The following is a 21,431-nucleotide window of genomic DNA, read 5'->3' as shown; positions in this document are numbered from 1 at the left end:
GGGGAGGAAAGGTGATCAAAGAGCTTTATTTATTTTTATTTAGTTTATTTATTTTTATTTATTTAGCATAGCAGAAAACTCCCTTTGGGAAAAACAACATAAATTTTAAATGAATTTCTTGGAAAAGACCTATGGATTTAATTACTGTGGGGAAAAAAAAAAAAAAAAGATTAACAGAATTTAATCTTAATTTTGGGATACTAGAAAACATTAAAGATTTTGGGAAACTTGCAAAAAATGCTGTTTTCAAAAAACATCCTGCAATCTCCTAGCTAGAAAAAACTGGTGGAAGTGGGAAAATACATCTGGAAGTCAGCAACATCTGCACTGTTTGGGCTTCAGAGATGGGTGGGGAGAGAAAGGGGAGCAGCTTCAGTGAAGAATGGCTCTTTCTCAAGCCTGGTGGCTCAGTGTGCTCCTGGGTGGGGTGGCCAGTCCTGCAGCCATTAAAACATTTCTAGATTGATTTTTCACCTCTCACCAACAGGAAACCAAAACCTTAAGGATTAATGAAAGTATTTGACAAAAATACTCTAACTATATAGTCCATCATGCTTGAATTAGATTATTGCAATAATAATTACAGACTGAGCACAGGAAGATTTTTGAATGCACTGTATCAACATACTTAAAACAAGATAAAGCATTCTCAGCACCAGCATAAACAGATTATGACTTTTTTTTGCACATGGATACTTGTGCCTTGCTTTGGCTTTCTTCTCCTACATGACATATCTAAGGAAAGCGAGAGGAGAAGCAGGAGAAAAGTGAAAGAGCTTTACTTCTGTCCTTCATATAGTTAGGATCTTATCAGTAATAGGACACCTTATAATCATTAATTCAAGTACATAAAATACTGAGAGCAAAAATAAAAGTCAAACATAATCAAAAGTTCTGTCAACATTGATATGGCTCACAGAAATGTGTTTTAAAAGCAGCTGTGCAAAACAGTTCACAAGCAAAGTTTATAGCTTTCTTTGAATTAACCAAAGAGAGTAAATGTTAGCAGTCTCATACTGCTCAGCAAAGTGATGATAATATGACAGGACTATTTGTCCTCTGAAATAACCACAAGTCTCCAGGTACAGCTGAATTAGCCTGTATCTTATAAATGGCTCATGACTATAGATGTATGTAACAGCAGCAGATGCATGCAGCCCTCCACTGGGTAGCATCAGAGTCAGAAGCTTCACCTTTCTCTAAGCAAGCCCACCAAAGGCTGGGACCACCAAATGATGCCACTCCATGTGGCTTTACCACGGCCCCTTCTAAACACAGAAATGAAATCCCCCTCCCTTCTAAGGCCATATCCTTTTAAAAATTGTAAAAGCTTCTCTGTTTGTCCTTTTTGTGCACCAACTTGATTACACCCAAATGCAATGGACTAAAATTCCTAAATACTGCAAGAACACTTTTTTTTTTTTTTTTTTTTTTTTAAGAATAATCCTTCTACTTACAGAAAATGTTAATGTACTGGAAAAATACTGAAAAAAAAAGATTTTATAGTGCCCTCAACTTACACTGCATGTTTATATCTATTGTTTTATTTTCAAGAGCTGTTCTTCCTTATTGTGCCCATTACAGAAAAACGACAAGATTGTCATGAAACTGATTGTTATAAATCTATTTTGAATATTTTCTCCTCCTGGTTTCAAAAATTTGTACTAGAACTTTAACAAAATGGTGAGCCTGGGCTTGAAATGTCTCAAGCATGTAAATTTTCCAAACAAAAGAAATCTAAGAATATTCCTGCTCCAGAGCTGACTCACGTGCAGAACTAAATCATATGCATGACTATTTTTATGACCTTGCTTGGAGCTAACACAAAGTCAAGTTGCGCTGCAATTTAAATTACCTCCAAACTTCTTTTGGCAAGAACAATCCCTTGACGGTAACTAGCACTATTCTTTTGAGACATGATTTTCTAACACCAACACCTGCATTCATTTAATCTGAGCTTTTCAGACTCATTGGCATCACCTGCTGCACACAATAATGCTCCAGGCTCTTGTTGGAAAGCTTGTCTGATGCCTCAGTCCTCACAGGATTTGCCTCTTTGCAGCAGATCCCTCATTTCTTTTCCCTCTCCCCCGAGCATAATCACACCCACAAATCTTCTTTTGAAAGTCTTCAACTGCTCTTTGATAGCTGTTTTATAGACTGTCAAACTTGGCAATTTCATGCTTTTCTTAAACGGAAAATGTTCTCTCCTACCACTCATGTAGCAAAGCCAAAATATCAACAATCTTTCGGGCAGCAAAAGCAGACCAAACTTTAAACACCTCTCCTATGTTACTGCAGTGCTACCTGTTTCTACGTGGAATGATTTTTTCCAGGCTTTTGAAGTGAAGCCACCTGAAGGAGGCAACACAGGAGGGGCTCAGCTGTGCCAAACCACAATATAGCTTAGAGAAAGAATTAAAGACCAGCAGACTATGGCACTGAAATGTAGTAAGAAGGTTATTATGCAGGATGTAATACAAGCTGAAATCTGGTCAGGGTAACCCCAAATGGCACTTTCTCTTTTATTAGTACAAATGGTTGAAGTCTTGCTGTTACTTCTCATCCAAAAGGTTTCAGCTTTAATGCATGGCACTGATTAATTAGCACTATACAAGAAGGTCCTGCATAATGCAGAGTCAACCCATTAACTTCACTTGGCTGGCGATGAAACTCAGACCGTAGGTCCTGAAAAAAGCTATATATTCTCCAATGGGAAATAATTTCTATACCACTAAAACATCCACATCGCTGTCGTGAAACACTGACTACTTAACAGAGCACCACTACATTCATTTTACTTAGGAGAGGAAATGAAGAATGTCTAATCCATGGAAAACTAGATGAATGAACACATTAAAATTAGTATTGCTCTCACCAGAGGGAGAGTGAAGATACTAGAATTAACAAATATTTGGAAAAAAGCTAAAAAGCTACCACAACGAATAAACATAGACAAGACTAATGTGGCACTACACTGAAGCACCATTTTATTTTTACAGTTGTTCCTGTTTAAGTTGGCTGTGCAAAAGATGCCTAACAGAGGCAAAGGTGTTTTTTTTTTTTTTTTTTTTTTAGGAGTTCAGCTAGCATAGTTAACATGAAAGACGATGAGCAGCGCAAGTTTGTGCAAACCAGAAAAAAATAGAGAAATTATATTGTACAAGCTAATTAAATGAATATTATTGATACACGTTGCATTTTTCCTGTAACAAATAGAAAAAGCAGGAGATGGTTCTAAAAGTCTTGCTTCTCCAGACACTATTTTTTGCAACCTCCTATTTTTAATAAATTTAACGTTATGTTTATATATGGAAGGGAAGCAGGTAGAATACAGCACTGCAAGCCTGTTATTGCTATGAATGTCAAACCATCAGGCAAACAAAAGATCTGAAGAACAACACTGATTTGGTTTAAGTGCTGGTATAATTGAAGACTTTCATTTTTATTGTGCCACATAATAACAGTGGTTAAAGTATTGTATCTCCCAGCCAGAAAGATTCTACCGTTCACGGAGAGCCTTTGTGCACTTAAAATGCAGAGCCATTTGAACAAACGCAGTAGCTCAAGAGCCGCAATTGCCATAGCTCCAACAAAATAAAGAGAACTATAGGAAGCACGGAGCTCTTCATGCTTATCTTGGCCTGTTTTTAAAATAGGAAATAACAATATTGCATACACAGTCAGCTCCAGAGGGTAATATATCCTCTTCTAAGATAAGTATCTAAGACAGATATAAGAGAAGAACTGCCTCCTGGAGTCGCCTGCCTCTCTCTATTGACAATTGAGAGACACCAGATGAATACAACTCTTATTGTCAAGATCTGCGTAATCAGAGATGCACAGTAATGGATTCAGAACACAGATAAAGCATGCCATTTAAAAAATGGTGCAGGTTTTATTTTAAAGGAGAGAAATTACTTTCCAGGTTTGCTCATCTCTCACAAAGAGGATGATCATTTCTTTTCCCCTGAACCACTCCTTTTTTGAAGTGTTTCTGGATAATTTATTATTTTCTTTTGTTTATGAGTGCACATCTATATATGTGTATTCCCCAAAAAAGACATCAGTTAATGACATCCAGCAAATTAACATTAATAGCATATAACAATGCTTAGAATAAATATCATGTCTCACTAAGCCAGTGGTGCCCATTATTCAAAACCAGTATCCTGATGTATCTGAATTATTATTTCCTTAATATGTCATCATGACAAAGAACTACTTTTATCAATTCTATTCACAGCAGCATTTCAGCAAATAATTTAGAACAAAAATTAAAATTCTCCAAAAGAATGGCTTACCCACAAAAAATTTAGCCCAAATGAGCTGCTGCAAACCACCCTAAAATGCACTTAATGCACAGAAAATGCATTCGTAAGACACGATTACATAAAGCTGTAGAAAACAGTATAATACAAAAGGAAATAAAATGAGAGGAAAGCTGATAAAGAGAAGTGTTACATAGTTTTATGAAAATCAGAAGTTAAACTTTAACAGAAAAGAATATTAAAGATTAAGTTGCTTTTATCAAAAGCAAATCCACAAAAGACAAGGTCCTTAAGGTTTTGAAGATTTTATGCTGCTTTACTTCTACTACGTTAATTTTCTGACAAAGAAGGGTATCCAGTAACATTTCAGTGTAACCAGGGAGTCTGTAAAAGGGAAAATTACCTATGAACAGTACTTATTCTATCAGAAAGTATGACTGTTTTACTTTTAAAAATCTGTACTGATCTAGTTTTCTAGCAGCAGTTCTGATCTCAACGAGATATTTCTGTTCAAGGTAATAGGTTGACAATATCTACATACTCTTATTGACAACAGTTTAAAAAAAAAATCATATAAATCTCTAAATAAATTTATTCAGATTTAATGCAGAGCTCATCTAAAAGCAATTGATGCAGAATTGAACTGTGGATGCCTGCCACAACAGCATGAATTAAACTTATGAAACTCATTCCTCCCCTTCTCAAGCACTTCATTAGTCCTTTCAAAGCCTTAGATTTTGTTTCTCTTAGCTGAAATATGTAAATTGCTTTTCAAAAGCTGTGTCTTTTCAACCAGTGTTTCCTCTTTTCCCTATTTCTACTATTGCTAATGCCAGCTAAAAGAGCATAATTAAAGTGAGAGGAGATATAGGAAATATATGCATTTGATCAGTGGGAAGTCACACAGCTGCAATTATTCTTACCTGATTTTTTTTTTTTGTTGTGATTCTTACCTGATATATTTTTTTTTAAATTGTGCTTTGCAAAGGTACTTTTTGGTTGAGTCTCAAAATGATTATATGTTTAATTCTGGCACAGGACCTTATAATTGTTTCCTGCTGTTGGGTAACACAGTATGTTGGGTACAGGGTAACATCAATATGTTACAAACAATAATAGAAATAGAGTGAAAGTGAAAAACAAACCCATATCTCTTTACAGAGGTAAATTAGGGTGGCTTGTGTTGCTCAGCAGCTCCATCAGTGAGCTGCTCGGTGCCAGTGTCTGCTGCCTATTTGCACCTTCTAAGTCAGGGGAGCGCTGGAGCGCTGCTGTGGCTGGCAGAAGAGCCTCCAGCCAGACTTACTCACCCGAGGTTGGAGCCAACAGAAACCTGATGACATTCCTCAAGAAGTGACCAGGGAGGGGGTCTGTGGCATAGAAAAAGCCAAGTGGAAGAGGGGATGGGAGCGGAGGAGATGGGAATCTGCCTATAGAAAGGGCAGAGCCACCTAGGTGGGTGATGTTCACACCTGGGGTGGGCGGAGACTGCCCATGGGCCTGACAGCCAACTGCTGTCTCTAATTACTCATGAGTATTCCAATTATTTAGATGGCCTGAAATATATTTTTGCTGTCAGGCTTTTTAATTTATTTATTTATCTCCCTTATTTATCCAAAGGACAACTTTCTTCTCCCAAAGTTGAGGCCACACAGCTTTTAAACATCTCAATGTTAACTTGTTTATTTCAGAATTATGCTCATATAAAATTCTAGTTCCAACACACATATTTATGTAATATAAACCTCCAAACAATAAGCAGAAAGGAACTTTGCCTTCTAACTACAAAAGAACAAAAAAAAAAAAAAAAAGATCATTGCTCTAAGCAGTAAACCTTCTTTGGCCTTTGTTTGTTTGTCTTCCCTCCCTAGAAGTCCTTATTGAAACCCTTCTGTGAGGACCTCTGGAAGTTACCAATCTCGGGCTTCTCAGGGATGCAGGAAGCACTGTCTGACTCCAGTGCAATGAAAATGCCCACCAGACTGTGCAGATTCCCAGGTTCTGTTAAGAAGAAACATAATTCCATTTTCTATATACATATTTGAGTACTTAATCCTGGGAAACTTAAAGGTTCTAAATTTTCATGGTAAACACTTAGCACTTATTCTCAAGCTAGGTATCCAAAACTGTCCGAAGGTATATGCCCTAGGTATACTACCCCAAAATATTGAATACCCCATAAACTCCCAAAGATGAAATTAGTTATGTTCTAGAACAGGCTGCTGTGGGCCAGAAGTGTAAGCATGCAGTAAGGGAGATGCCACGCTTGGTGACACCAAGTGCCCCCTCCTGCCAGCCCAGCTGTCCTGAGAAATGGCAACACAAGCACAGAAGCCTTAAATTCAGAGGTTAAAGTAAGTAAGTCTGAGGCAAATGATTAAAATATAGTGACCACTGGGTCCTGTCATATAAAAGACCTTCCCCAAAACTCGTTTGTCAGCACTAATCAAGAAAAATCCAAGCCTATACAAAAGTGATGCTAGTCAGATCATGTGGACACACCTTCTAGCATTGTGAGCGTGCTAGTGTGAGGACACAAATGGGTAAAGTCAACTTGATCTGAGATTAAAGTAAAGCCATCTCTCCCTTCCAAAAGATCTGAGTTTGTTGCACTACTTCACTGCAGCTTGGCATGGTTTAACTTGGATGGGAGGAACCCATGCTAAGGCACCAAAGGCAGTTCCCCATGGATACTGCTCTCCTAGGTCATACGCCATCTAAAACACTTCCAGCTTTCCAGGATCCTTCCCTAGAAAACTGATAATGGGGGCTGGATAGTTCTGTACTGTGTCTTGGTTTTCCACTGGAAACTTTACCTTCAAAGCAGAAAAATAAATAAAAATATATATAAAATTAAAAAACAGCTGTGCAGTACATGTAGAATATTCTTATATCACTGTTTAAGGGGAAAATCTAGAATATCATTCTAAGGACAAAAACAATCATTTTGCTAGTTTTTACATATGCCTTTTTTACCCCAATAAAATTGGCAAGACCTTGGTCTTTTGTAGAATAATAATGCAATGGCAGCCATTTTCTCTCTCTTAAAATATCCTTTATAGCACGGTAGAAAGGCTAAAAAATATTTATTAATTCACTGGATATGTTTTCATGCAAGTTTGCTGGAACTTTAAAATAAGCACTTTAAGAGCCTGGTGCAGTTAAACATTATAGAATTTAAACACAACAGTAGCATTAGCATGCTGCCTCTTCTCTTTCCAAGCAGCTTCACTCATTTACTTTTTTTTCTTTTTTTTTAATGCAAAAATCGCATGGAGCTACTTACCTAGCATTAATTCAGAAGAGAACTAAACACAGATGCAAACCTAGAGAAATTGAATATATTTCACTATTTCCACGCAGATATAGCAATTTGTTGCAACATTAAATTTAAAGCCAAATCTTATCATATTCCTAAGACTGGGACCCTATTTAAGAGGAAATAAGATGATGCACTGCTCCACTGGCTAGCGTATCAGTCAGGACACACTGACAGAGAATCATTAGTTGAGATTCCTTACCAATAGAAAACCCTTAGTAGACAGCAGATCGCCAGGTTACTGAACTGCCTTAACCAATAACTAACTTTGAGGTTAGTTTCTCTGTGGTTTTTGAAGCTGCTTTGGCAGAAGACTCTTTATAGGGCAGTCCTTCTGGATCACAGTATCAGCTTGGTAATGAAGTACACAAGAGTGTGGGAAAATGAAAGGAAAAGGATAAAGGGGAATCCTAACCTTATTTGAACGTATTGGCACAACATTAAAAACCTAGTTCATATTCACCAGAACCAGAAATTTTCAAGTCAATGCTAACAATTATTCATTTGTTTCTGTTTATTAGCTGCAGGCATCTCAGTTCAGGTTGTATCTCAGTAAGATTGTAATTACTACAATAAATAATGCATGCTTCATTTTGATTCCTTCCATGTACCAGTTAAGTCATTTATTCTGGCATCCAAACGAAGCCCATGAAGCATTCATAAAGCCCAGCTAGCAGTTTGGTCTGGCACAGAGGACAGATCCAGATTCAGTGAATACATCTTTGTGAGCACTGATGGAGTAATGCCCCAACCAAAATCAGTCTACAGAACACTGCATTTCCACAAGAAGAAAGCAATGGAAATAACAAAAAATGATTGTTTTTAATACTTACTATTAATGATTTTTAATACTTACTATTAATGATTTGCAGTTGAAACGGAACACGTTACTTCAGTTACAACACTTTGAACTGCAAAGAGCTATCAGCACAGAGATGCTGAAACTAGAGTTCAGAAGCAGAAATATCCAAAACCCAAGCTTTCAATTACTTAGTGTTGGTACAGGAGGTTTTAATATGCTTCTTGCCATAAATTGTTTTGAGCTGAGAACTGCATCTGAAATCAAGATCCAGGGCTAGGCCTTTTCCATGTTTTGTTGTTGCCAGTTTAGTATTTGGTATTTTGTGTTTTGTTGTTGTTGTTGTTGTTGTTTTTGTTTGTTGTTTTTGTTTGTTTCTTTTTTTTTTTGTTGTTTGTTTTGTTTTGTTTGTTTGTTTTTGGGGAGGTAGTTTTTAAGTCTGGTAATAGAACTGTAACACCACTGAGCAGTTGCTGATGTCCCTACGAGTTGTTGTCTATGTTATTTAACACTCCAAAATACAGCTTATAGGTCTTTGGACTTCGGGGTATCTAACACAGTTTTTTTATTGAGTTTCCTATGCTTATTTTCAGAGCGCCTTCCAGGTAAGTTGGTGAGACTATGTACTTAAAATTCCCTGGTAATTCTTACAACTTAACATATGGTCTGATCTACTTATCTTGTTTGTAGATGTCCTGACCTTTAATGTTTTATATATTCTCTTTTTAATTATCATAAATGTCTCCTAAACAGCACCTGACATCTGTTCTTCACAGCTTTTTTGTCCTCCTGTGCTGACTTCACATATTCAGTATTAAAAAAAACCTTTAAATATTAAAATACCATGTGAAATTTCTCAATATACAGGAGGCAGTTGAGATTGTTTGATTTTTTTTGTTAGTTTTTAATCTCAGAAGAGCTGATTGTACTTTTCAGCCACAAAAAAAAAAAAAAGCCAAAATTGTTATCAGCTCGTCTAATGCAAAATGAAGTTACAGTAGACAGTCAATAACTAGATGCTGATGCATAATTTTGTATGTCCAGTACTTATAAGTCTTTCCATTTCATTTTCAAGTAACTTTTTGTTATCTCACCACCTCCTCTAAAAGCATGACTTCATCAGCTTTATGTATTTTTCTGCAGTAGGTTTACCTGATCTAGCTACTGGAGTATGAGATTCTGGAGCAAACTGGAACTACTATTATTATCTTTGTTATTTTACAGATTCTAAATGTCTATTAAATGTCTATTAATTTGAATATTCCTTCTTCTCCTGTAGGGTTTGAATTCAACAAATAAGGACTACTTAATCTCAGAATAACATTCCTCAAGCTACTCTAGTTAGTAGTGGTACAAAATCCTCTAGGATTCATGTCACGTGTGGCGATGTTCAGTTTACTTTCTGATGCCTACCTTAGATTTAACCTGGTTAGAGGGAATCTCTGGGCTAAGTTTCTGGGCTTTTGAGAACCTACTTTAGTGGGCGTGACAGTGAGAGGGAGACCAAGACACCCTTCGCACACATCCTCTCTTTGCTTGAAGGGTATGACTGCAAAGAGAAGTGATCTTGATGAACAGACTGCCAAAGCAAGCAGCAGGGATTTTTTGTTTGTGTCCCCCCCCCCCTTTTTTCTAAAAATCGTAAAATGACATTTCTTAAGCAAGAATGTAAGCAGGAACTTAAGACTGCATCACTATTTTATTTTTTTTGGTTGTTTGGTCATGAAGGAAACACTGTAGACTGTATTCCGTTCTCATGTTGGTGGACACAGAGAGCAGTTGCAATATAATGTGGTGTGGCAGACCTCTGGAAAAGGAGACCAAATCCTGTTTGCACATACAGGACAGACATCCTTTTCTCTGTTTAAAGAACTTAGTCCTTCCAGCAGACCTATCACAAAGCCCTTATTTCATCATAAATCAGTGCACATTCAGGATGCAAAAACAGACTCAGAAATGCATGGCACATTGCTGATAAGTAAAAGGAGAAACGAAAAGGTCAAGTCTTTGAAGCAAATCAGCTAATTCGACAAATAAAAAGCCTGGTTAGGGAACAATGCAGAACTTGATGAATACCCGGGGAACTGCTTCTCAGAATCAACAGGTGCTAGATAACCCATCAAACAGTATCCGCTTTTCCCCCCCCCCCCCAATAATTTGCCGGTAGGAACAAGTGAGGTGATGTTTTCCTTTCTATTTATCTGGTTCTCCGGTGTCAGAGTGGTATGGTTAGTACCTGGGAGACATGTCATTTGAAATGCAAAGCCAGCTGAAACTGTAAGAGAGGCAGGCGGAAGATGCCTTCCAAAGGATGAAAAAGGCGTGCTATGTATCTGGCCATTTCACTGTGTAAATAACTTACTTCCACCAAAAATAACAGTAACCAGTTTCGTTGGCAAATATCCCTATCCATTTATACAGGATATTTAAACATGTCTTTCCATTATCAAGCGTAAACACATCTCTGGAAACTGTATTGCCTCTGTGTCACTTCATTACAGTACTTAAGCATATCATAAGAATGGCTTTGACTAATGCCATTAATTTCCCTCTTCTGTTCTCACAGCTTGCATCTCTGCTTTTCTCCCTACTTCTGCATACTTTTAAGGACTCTGAAATCTAGAACAGGAGTAGAAAAGGAGGGATACATTTCATGCAGGCAGTGTCAGATCTTTTCTTTTAACTTCAACCCTAGCCACAGACTTAGGGTAAGAAACTTTTACAGATTTTAAGAAAAGTTATTCAGCTATTCCTGAAAATTCAGTACCAATCTCAAACAAACTTTGCAGTAAGAGCCTAGTCAAAACCCTCAAAAGGGAGAAGAGGGAGACAGATAGAACTTTAACCTCAAATGCTTAACCTGATACTTGGGCAGGAGACTGGGCTGCTATTTCTGGTGTATTAAAGAGCAGTCAGTGGAACATTTTGATATCCAAATTTGGTTTGTCAATGTTGAACTTGTGTTTAGCCAAATGAACAACTAGTGCCTTGGATCTCATTATTGCATGTCTGGACACTGTGTAAATCAGAAGGGATAGTTCAGTTATACTATGAGGAGCCTTGCTTTTAATATTGTTGTTTATACAATACTTAACATTGCTCATGAATACTACAAGCAGAGTAATTGTAAGCACAAAATACAGACAGTTCAAAAATAAAACTGAAAACTCCTGGAGAAAATATGTTCTCCAACTTATTTTTTGTGTTTTGAACTATATTTGTAACATAGCTACAGAGAAGGTTTTTGGTGTTGTTGTGTTGTGTTTTTTTTTTTTTTGTTTGTTCGTTTATTTTTAATACATAGAATACATTGTGATATGCCTGATAGTAAAAAAGAGCATTCAATTCAGCTTGAATCTAATTTGACCTAAAATACTACACATTGAGATAAAGACGCTTTCAAGCTGAAGGGAGAGAGAGCATTTCAAGGTGCGTATAAGGATGTTTGCACAGCTCCAAAATCATCTAAAAAGTGAAACATTTTTGTACGGCTCTTTTTTTAAAGTTCAGCTTTTTAAAATATCCTCAAACAGTTAACGCTCTGCTTTCTATGCATACTGTAAATAAACAATGCTAGGCTAGTCCATGTGAAAGCAATGTGAGTACCACCCAGTGCAGCTTTTCTGAAGTAAATGTCAAGTATTTAATAGGTGTATGTAATACTGGAACAAAACTCACCATGGACAAGGAAGAGAAGTATTTATCATGTTTCAGATGACTGTAGATCATCCAACCTGTAGCCCATCATACCACGCACTGCTGAAAGATTTTGCCATAACAACCAAGATCTAAAAAAAAAAAAACAAAAAAACCCACAAAATCATAACAATGAAATAGTGAAAACAGTGTTCCTTATTTAAAATAAAATTATCCATTTCACTGCTTTTTAAAACATACTTTTAAAGACAGAAAAAGTCTGCTGCACACCATCATAATCCAGCAGTAGCTTAGTAGCTTCTCTTGACATCATTGCAACATTTTTTGCTCAGATATTTCATCCACAGTACTTTTGAAGGTTTTTCAGCTTTCAGACTTTTCAAGATTCAGATTATTTATTCATTGTTGTTTTATGATAATTGTTTTATGCATTTTTACTCAAATCAATGGTTGCGAGAGCTAACTACTTTATTTTCCTTTTTGTGTTTTTAAGCAGGAATTTGCATTGCCGAACTGCGCCAAAGCACCAACTGCACACACACAAATTAACTAAGTGTAGGGAAGAGCAGAGCAGCGGCTTAGTTGCCTGACTGGGGCTGGCACACGTGCTGACAGGAGACTGACGATGCCCACACTTCGCCTAACATTCAGCACGCTGCTGAACTTGGGTAAGGAGCACACACCAAGCAAGGAGCACTCATATTCTATCAACAGCAACATTGTATTCATCCCAATTCTGTTTCACTACACATGAATGCCACAGCAATGTGAAGCTCATTGGAGGATCTGATCTGGAGCTGTATTTTTCAGTCCAGCTGATGTGCTGCAAAGCTGGAGAGGTGGGCTCTAAGCCAAGTAGCTGTACAGCTGAGATATAGCTGATGGGGTTCAATGAATAACATGTGATGCCGGCACAATCCCACTTTTCCAAAAAAAAATCCTTAGTAGAGTGGCTTGAAAAATACCTTTAAAGAACCCTTCTTCCATGCTGCACTGAAGGAGGTGCAGCAGAAACAGTGACCCAGAAATTTGACAAATTTGGGATTTTTTTCACTCACAGTCAAAAACACATGAAAGGTTTCACGTTTTGAAGCATCCCATTTAATTATTTTCAGATTTCAGGATTTTCTCTCCAAAGAGGCTTTTTATTTCAATTGTATTTTATTTCAAAACTGAGGTTAAAATAAAGTCAAGGCTAAAGTGAGTGTGTGATCAGAACACTGTGGTTGGTCTTTCACAGAACATTTTGAAAACAGGGGGTCCAAAATACACTTTTAATCAGATACAGAATGAGATTTCAAAAACTCTTTCAAGTGGGGTTTTATGTTTTCCATGGAACTGTGCAGATCTTTAAAACTATCAAATTGATTTTCTTTTCACCTTTAAAGGGAAAAGCTTAAGTAAAATGAGTGTAATTTTCTGACTATTTTCCACAGATTGTTTTCATCTGCATCAACTACATCTTCCTTTTGCCCCCTACAACTAAACTCTGTTAATAGCTGGAGGGCAGCTGCATGACCCCTCCAAACACTTCACCCTTCTGGGCTGCTTTTCTTCTCTTGAAACCTGTTTAGAAACTTGGAATTACAGGCTCTTCCAAGCCATACAGAAAATTTTGAAAATTGAATGGGTAGAAAATGTCACCACACAGATTTACTACAACCAAGTCTTCTTACCCAGATTTATTTTAAAATGGAAATAAATTTTTAATTGACATTAACATGAGAATATTTTATCACCATGGAGACTTCTGTGAAAATCGAAACAAGAACGCTTAGGAAGACATTACAGTCCCATCCAATCATTGTTGATGTGCATATTCTTCTAAATAAATACTTTCCTGCATTCATTTTCTAAGGCTCTTTCAAAGGATAAAACTCCGTATCTTCAACCACGGCCGGGCTTTCTACAGACTCTCTACAACTTTAAGCAGATCCTTCACCAGGCTACTTACAGAGCTCATGCTTCTTGTGTCCCTGCTGTCTTTTCAGCACAAGGGACTGGGAATTGGGGAATGTTTTATTCCCTGAGCAAGACCTGCCTCCCCACCCATTCACTGGCTACAAAACCAGCAGCGCTGGTGTGAGGAAGAGGTAGTGTGTGGGCAGGCAGGCGTAGAGGAAAGGCTTAGCCTGGCTCTGCGTCTACCCAAACACGCTCATGCCCTTGTTTTGAGAAATATTGCACCTCCAAAGACAGCGTTTCTATGTGTACAAGGGTATTTTAGCACAGTGTTGCAAGTTCACAGCTTTGTTATAACATGCCAACGTACTACACAGAAGAAAGCTCTAAGTTTTACAGCTAAGTAAAGGCAATTAAATTCAAATAAAACGTGGAACATTTGACACAGTCAGTCGGGGTCTTTCTTTTCACCGTTTCCAACTCTGAACTTGTGAAAGGGCACCAGCCTGGCCTTGCCAATACAAAGAGGTGAGCAATGGGGTAATCAGATTTTCCCCTCAAATGCAACCTTCTTGGACAGGATTAGACATCAGGTGATTAAAGTACCAAAACAAACAACAAAAATAATTTATTTTTTTTAAAAAAAAGCACTGCAAGGAGACATCTGTCCTCTTTCTCTTTTCTTTCCTTTAAGCGATAAAGCATTCATGCAACAACTCCAAAAGTCTTTTTTGCTCTGCTCTCCACTAGAGCAGCATCTTCCCCCCCCCATTTTCACAAACTTCACGTTTTCACAATGTGAGGAGCTGTAGGACACAGAAAGCAGACTGCAAAACGAACAGGGTCCAGCCAGACAACGACAGTCCCATTATCTTCCTGAATAATTGCACCTTCTTTAATAATTACACCATTGTGACTTGTCGTAAGCGCATGGCTGTACTTCGATGCGGTAGTAATGTTCATGTGATCAGTCCCTGCATCTCAAATATGACAGAGCTAACTCACTGCTATGAAGTGCAAAGTCACTAAAACATTTTAACAGAGGCCCCTAAGCATCATTTAATCATATTATTGAGGCCTTTGTCATGCAGGTGGGAAGATTTGCAGGGCTAGATGAACAAGCTGCTCTTATGGATGCTTTAGTGACCGACTTAAAGCTAAAAATGGTGTTTATACAGTCTGCTGACTGCCTTTATCCTTCAAGAAGACATTTACAAAACTGAAATGATGGAAGTTTCGGCATTCCTCTGTTATTCTGACTGTCATAAAATTAAATAGCGTAAAAGGACTTTCATGATTTCATATACCATAAGAATATGAAAGAAAGGATACTCATCCTTACAAGGATGAGCACCATTATTTGGATGCGCATGAACAAATAAGGTAGTATTCTCAGTACAGAAGCTTTCTAACGATGCTACTAAACATTAAAGTTACTAAACTCTGAGACTACTTCACTGCAGTAACTTACTTAGTTTTACAACAATAATAATATTTTACGCAGGTGTTTTGTTGTTGTTTTTTTTTGTTTTTAAGAAAAAAAGGGAACTAAACCCCCAAATGTCCAAAATGCCAGCAATTACAAATCTGGTCGCTGTAGCCAGTCATGGCCTGCTGCCAGCCAGCACATAGATGGCACAGCGAGGGTCTACTTGCATCTTCCCCAATAGCCTCACAGCACCTGGTTGCAGCTCTGGGTGCACGCAGCCACGGGGGAAGAGCACACTTCCTGCACACTGGCACCATGCAGTCAGCCCCATGGCTGGAGCAGGGGCTGGTACCAGCCCCTCCAACAGGACGGGCAGCATGCTCCAGTTTTAAGGGCAGAGAAATGCAAAAAGATAGTCTCCAAGTCTGGAGTCAAAGATTTGAAGCTTGGTTTCACTTGGAGCCACTTTTACAGCATGCCTATGCCTTGCTGCTGCCTCTGAAAAAACACTTCTAGAAAAGGGTAATTTCTTCACTGTCTTATGCAGCCATGTAAGCATCCAGATGGAACATGAATTAGCAATTGATTTCATTAATTAGAAAAGTTGCTTCGAATGACACAATCATTATTGACAGAAGTAGTTTGCAAGGTTTCTCTATCAAAATCTGTGCTGCCATTTCACTAAGGGTAAGCCTTTTTCTAGCAAGCAACCTGCACTGAAGCCACGGGTTTAGTGTGCGTATTTCACAACCTCTGCAAGACTAATCTTGAAGAGCTAATTGCAAATGCTCAGCTGACACTGATAACATTCAGAGGCCCTCCTGCTCTTTCCACCCAGGCCATGCATACCTGCTCCCTTGCTGCTCACCTCCAAGAGCAGCTCACCCGTGCAGCCTGTCGTGCTGTGGCAGCTTCATGAGCTCAGCATGCATCCCTCCAAAATACACACTTGCCTGTAACATACATCAATTTTCACTCATCAGAATGCATCACAGAGGAGATCATTTTATGTAAATGTAACTCTACGTCGAAGCATACTAGTTGATGCCCTTTCTTTCTTTTCTAAATTGAACCGTGGTTGTTGCCTGGTAGAGTGTTAACAAAAAGAAAGCACAAAAACCCAACAGCCTTGTCAGCTCCATGCTGTGCTAAGCAGAACACACTGTGTAAATGTGTATGACTGCTAAGAAGCTTTTATGATAAACACTCAACACATAGCTCATTTTAAATCACTGACGATATTCAAACTGATCACTATGTATATGATTGTCCTTATCTGCGTGAAAATCTCTCATTGCGTTTTGTTATGCCACGATCTGCATTGGTGGCATGTTAAATGCCAATTGATTACTATAAGACGCTGAAGACTAACAATATATTAATTGTGTACAGCAGGAAGAGAAACTGGATTTGTCCCCTTATAATGAACAAAACTGGATCATATCCAGATGACTGCACATTTTGGCCCCTGGCAACTCTCGTAACTGTTGTTTTAATCAAACTTTGTTTTATGTTATGAATATGCAATGGTTTAGATCCGTGGAGTAGCCTGTTATTGCTTGAAACCCTCAAGTTTGTTTTAACAGTGAGACCTTATAACCACAATGCCTAATGAGCGCTGATAAAGTGCTTTTTAGTCCTTATACAAACTCTATTAGCCACTGACCTATTTTCAAAGTGTAACCAATCCAGCTCACTCTTCCAACAACAAATCTGCTCCTCAGAGGCCAAGGAATATGATTTTCCATTAAAAAGCTATTTTCCAAAAAGAATAAATGTCCAAAAATGTAATTAAGCTGTAACTAGGAGCACAGTTAATTAAAAGTGCATCTGGCAGCATGCATTGTTCAAAAAATCTCAGTTTTCAAAGATTTGGTTGATAATAACTTTTCAAACAATAGATTTTCGATTCAATCTCAGGAAGGAAGGCCCACACACCTGGGATCTCTGGACAGTAAGCAATGTTTGTAGCAGAGAAAATGAGACCGCGAAGCAGAAGTTAACATTTCCCTTACATCCTTTATTGCTTTTTTTCCACAGTGATCACCTACCTTACCACATCCTCATTCAGTGACTGCAATGAATTTAAGTCTATCTGCCTCAATGCTTCAATACCATGACATATATAACATTATAAAACATTTTAATTTATTTCTAAATAAGAATGAATTACCGGTGAACAGAATCAATGTGGTTTGAAATATAGGCAGGATTGTACAGCAGAGGCACTAGCGGTATCTATTTCTGCGGAGCATTTATTACAGTATTTGGATGGACATTTTGTTCTTAACTTCCCATTCAAACCATAGCTTACATCTCATTTAGGTTATTTGCTTCACACCTGCGTGAAGCCTCACAATGCTATGCTGGGATTTGCCTGTGTGGCTTTTAAGCTGTTTGTGGGAAAAATACCTGTTAAGCTGCTGCAAGGGCACAGAACAGCAGAGTCAACATGTCAGTTCATATCAGCAGATGCTGAATATCATCTCTTACATGCACATGCATGGGAATAAGCTATGCTTTTACTATCATGAGTAGCATTTTAAAAAGCTGTGCTTTTATTATAATGAGTAGCATTTTAAAAAGCTGTGTGATTTTAAAAAGTCTTTCCTCCTAAATCAACCCATGAACTTCCCTTGTCACTCGCTCTCTTCCATTAGCAGAACATCAGGCAAAGAAATAGGGCTAATGTATTTCCTGCGAAAGAGCTCTGTTCTGAGCAAATATGTAATGAAAATGTGACATTCGTTCTCCAGTGCTGCCGTGCACATCCTCTTTGTGACCTACAGATGCTGCAAGACTGACTTTCACAGCAGTATTCAGCCTCTAACTAAGCTCTTGCTGATGGAGGTCAAGAACAGCTGTGTTCTGCCCCTGTCAACTACCTATTTCATTTTTTTATGCTAAAGGAGCAGTTTTAGATTTATTTTCCACCTGGCAGAAAATGGTTATTTTGGCACCACCCCCCTGAATATTTTTAATACCTCAGCAGCAGAAAGGAGATAAAGGAGATGCCACCTGCCAAGGACTCCACTTCTCAGCACATTGAAATTCTGTGAACAGCCCTGACACTGCTTTGCAAATCAAGCAGTTGTATCTTCGTCTTCTGTGAACCAAGTAATATTTGGGGGAACTACAGAAGCTCCTGTGCAGCCTGTAGTGCTACACCATAGTTAAAACCAAACCCAATATTTTCCATACTGTTGTTTCCTCACCTTTTGTCTGTGTGAGGTAGGAATGCTTTGAAGCAAGAGAGTAAGGAGCGAAGTCAGAACTGATGGTTTGAACAGATATTCTATTGGCCAGCAATAACAGCTCATTAAGAAACAAGACTGAAGGGACTCCTTATCCAGGAATGAAGTCTTACCCAGCACTGACCACAGATGAAGTCTGAGAGCAGAACACGGCTCCTCTGGTCAGCTCATGTGGAGAGAGCAGCAATGTGGTTGTGCTCAGCATGTGCCCGCAGAACAGTTACTAATCCCTTAATGAATTGGTGATAATTAACAATAAACCTCTAAATATGACAGCCATGTCATCACTTGTGGAAAAAAAAATAAAGCTTGAAATATCACCTACAGTGTGTCGTAATAAAACCTGCCTGGGAGAAATAAGGTTGGAACAGCTTTGTGGCACCTCCTTGTCCTCAACATTTGCCAACAGCAGCCATGTGGGCTGGAACTCCACAGTGAGGGGGTGGCTCAGCATCTGGTTTTACCTTCCTCAGAAGGGTCATTCCTCCTCCCCGCTGGTACAGAGCACACTGGACACCACTGCACACACCTAGCTGGGATTACAAACTAATGAAAACGGCCCTGGTTTTTTGGGAGCAAAGACAGAATTTTAAGAGGTGGGGGAAGGAAACGAGCAACTATAGAGCCTTCAGATTACAAGATAAAGTAATTTAAAGGTAATTTAAGCAGACAATATCTAACCAATTTGCAGTGCACACACTGATGTTAGTGTCAACCTTATCAGTAGAAGTGTTGCACTCATGGCCTTCATGCTAGTTGCATCAGTGGTTTTCACCTGGCAACTACTGATGTAACATTTGCCTAATGTTCATTATGATTTCCCTCATCATGATGCACACAGTTGCTCTGAAGGTCCAGTGCCTTGGATCTTGTACAGTGTTTTCTACTGATGGATGCAAATATGAAATGCTGAATCTCCCTCAAAAATACAGTAAGAAAAAATTAAAAAAAAAAAATAGAAGCACTTCAGAATGGAAAGGAACTTCATATCTGTACATTCTAAACTGAAGAAAACTCTTCAGTGAGCAGAGAAGCCCATTATTGCCAAGTCAGAAAGATTTTGCAGATATGGAGATTTGAGAATTACTGGTAAGAAACTTCCCTGGTAATTTTCTATCAGAGACACATGGGGAAGTCAAATATGTTCCCAAAACTTCGTGTCCTGCTCTGCAGCCTAGCCATAAATCAGTACTGAGCCCTCAACTCAGAGTCGGTGCTGCTTTTTTATTAAATCATGCTACCAGCTGAAACACAGCCAGCATCAGCGTGCTTACAACAGCACAGTCAGGCATCAGTCAAAAACCCTCTGGGACTTTACAGTTAGAGGTTAAAGCCAGAAACATACGTGCACTTCTAAAAGGGTGCAGCAGAGAGCACTGGAGAAAAAATAATGATGTTTTATAACCCAGCTGGGAGGAAGTTGAAAAGCGGCGGTACTGCACCTCCCCTACCTTGTACTTGGCAAGGATGAGTTACCGAACACTGTAAGTGTTGTTTTCGCCTTAAGCTTGCTAGCAATGCTCTCTCAGTTAAGGGGCCACCTGTTCGGAGCTGCAGGCTTGGGACAAGGGAAGGCCAGAAACTCAGTGGAGAATACAGGAACTAAGATGAGGACTGACTCTGCCTCTTAGGGAAAGAAACCAATGGGCTCATTTGCCAGAGCATTTTCACTGAGGGACCAAAGGACAGTGGAGATGGCAGAGGCACAGCCAGCAAATTTTCTTCTTACCACTAGCAGAAATGCATTGGAAGTAGCCTCCTGAAAGTAGAAGGGAAGTCACAAGAGATGGGAACAAAGAAGAGTTAGTAAGTTTTAACACATTTATTTTTCTGTGAAAATACAGGATAGCAAAATAGCCAAGGAACAAGTAATTTTGCTAGAATGCATAAAATGTAGGAAATTCAAATGGCTCTGAGCTAACTGAATATCCATCAGTTCACAGTCTACGCAACTCTCTAAATTGCTGAGCAAATTAGTTCAGCAGATGTCTTCTGTTATTAAGGCATAAGTACACATTGTACAAACCCCAGAGAGTCAAATTATATTACTGATTTTATAGGGGGTGATAAAACCCAATTTTTGAAACCTATTATGTTTTAGTATAATCCTTATTGTAACTTAACCCCAGGCAATGACAGCAAAAAAAAACAGCAATGCTTTCCCTCACAAGTGACGCAGTTTCCCTGACCAAGATGTTGGTAGCCAAATGTGACTGCTCCTCTTCTACATCACTCTTCCTCTGCATGTCTAGGAAGACACAAAGCTATTACAGTGTCTAGGAAGGTCCTTTTGCGGGAAATAAGAAGAGATGGGCAGTATTTTTTCTGCTAATTAGATATAAACAAATAAGATAAAGAATTCTGATACTACAGGATGTACTGTACTTTGCTATGTGGTAGATTTATTAGTAATAATTATGAGAATAAGTTACAACCAAAAATCATTAAAGTGAGATTAAAGGCTTACGCTAAAACTATAAAAGCTATGACCTAAGGAGTAACCTATTAATATTAAAAATGCTTCCAAAAAACAAGGACAAACGTGCTATGTATGGAGGAATAATCAAACCATAAACTTTAGGTAGATGTCTGAATAACCATACTAGAATAGAATTAGAAATACAAATGAAAGAGTACCCATAGTTTTTAGTACTTGACAGACTATAGAGGAATACCTTCCTTTGAAATTCCTCATCCCAATACCTTTTTCATAGATGAAACAGGTACAAATGCTTGTGCTCCAGAGAGAGCAATATTTGTACAGTTAAAATGAAACAACTTCTCAACCTCTCTTCTCAGT

General features: G+C 38.3%; 1 protein-coding gene across 1 annotated transcript in view; it reads right to left on the bottom strand.

The window, feature by feature from the left end:
• CHRM3 (cholinergic receptor muscarinic 3) overlaps positions 1–21,431 on the bottom strand; it is a gene marked incomplete at its 3' end in the record, with an annotated part of 256,752 nt that overhangs the window by 178,492 nt on the left and 56,829 nt on the right. Inside the window, exon 2 of the mRNA XM_084285409.1 lies at positions 12,068–12,177. The remainder of the gene's footprint in view (positions 1–12,067; positions 12,178–21,431) is intronic.

Source organism: Netta rufina (assembly GCF_964035555.1).
Source record: "Netta rufina genome assembly, chromosome: 3".
Taxonomy (NCBI): Eukaryota; Metazoa; Chordata; class Aves; order Anseriformes; family Anatidae; genus Netta; species Netta rufina.
Note: the sequence above shows the minus strand (reverse complement) of the source record. Positions and strands in the feature narration are given on the sequence as shown.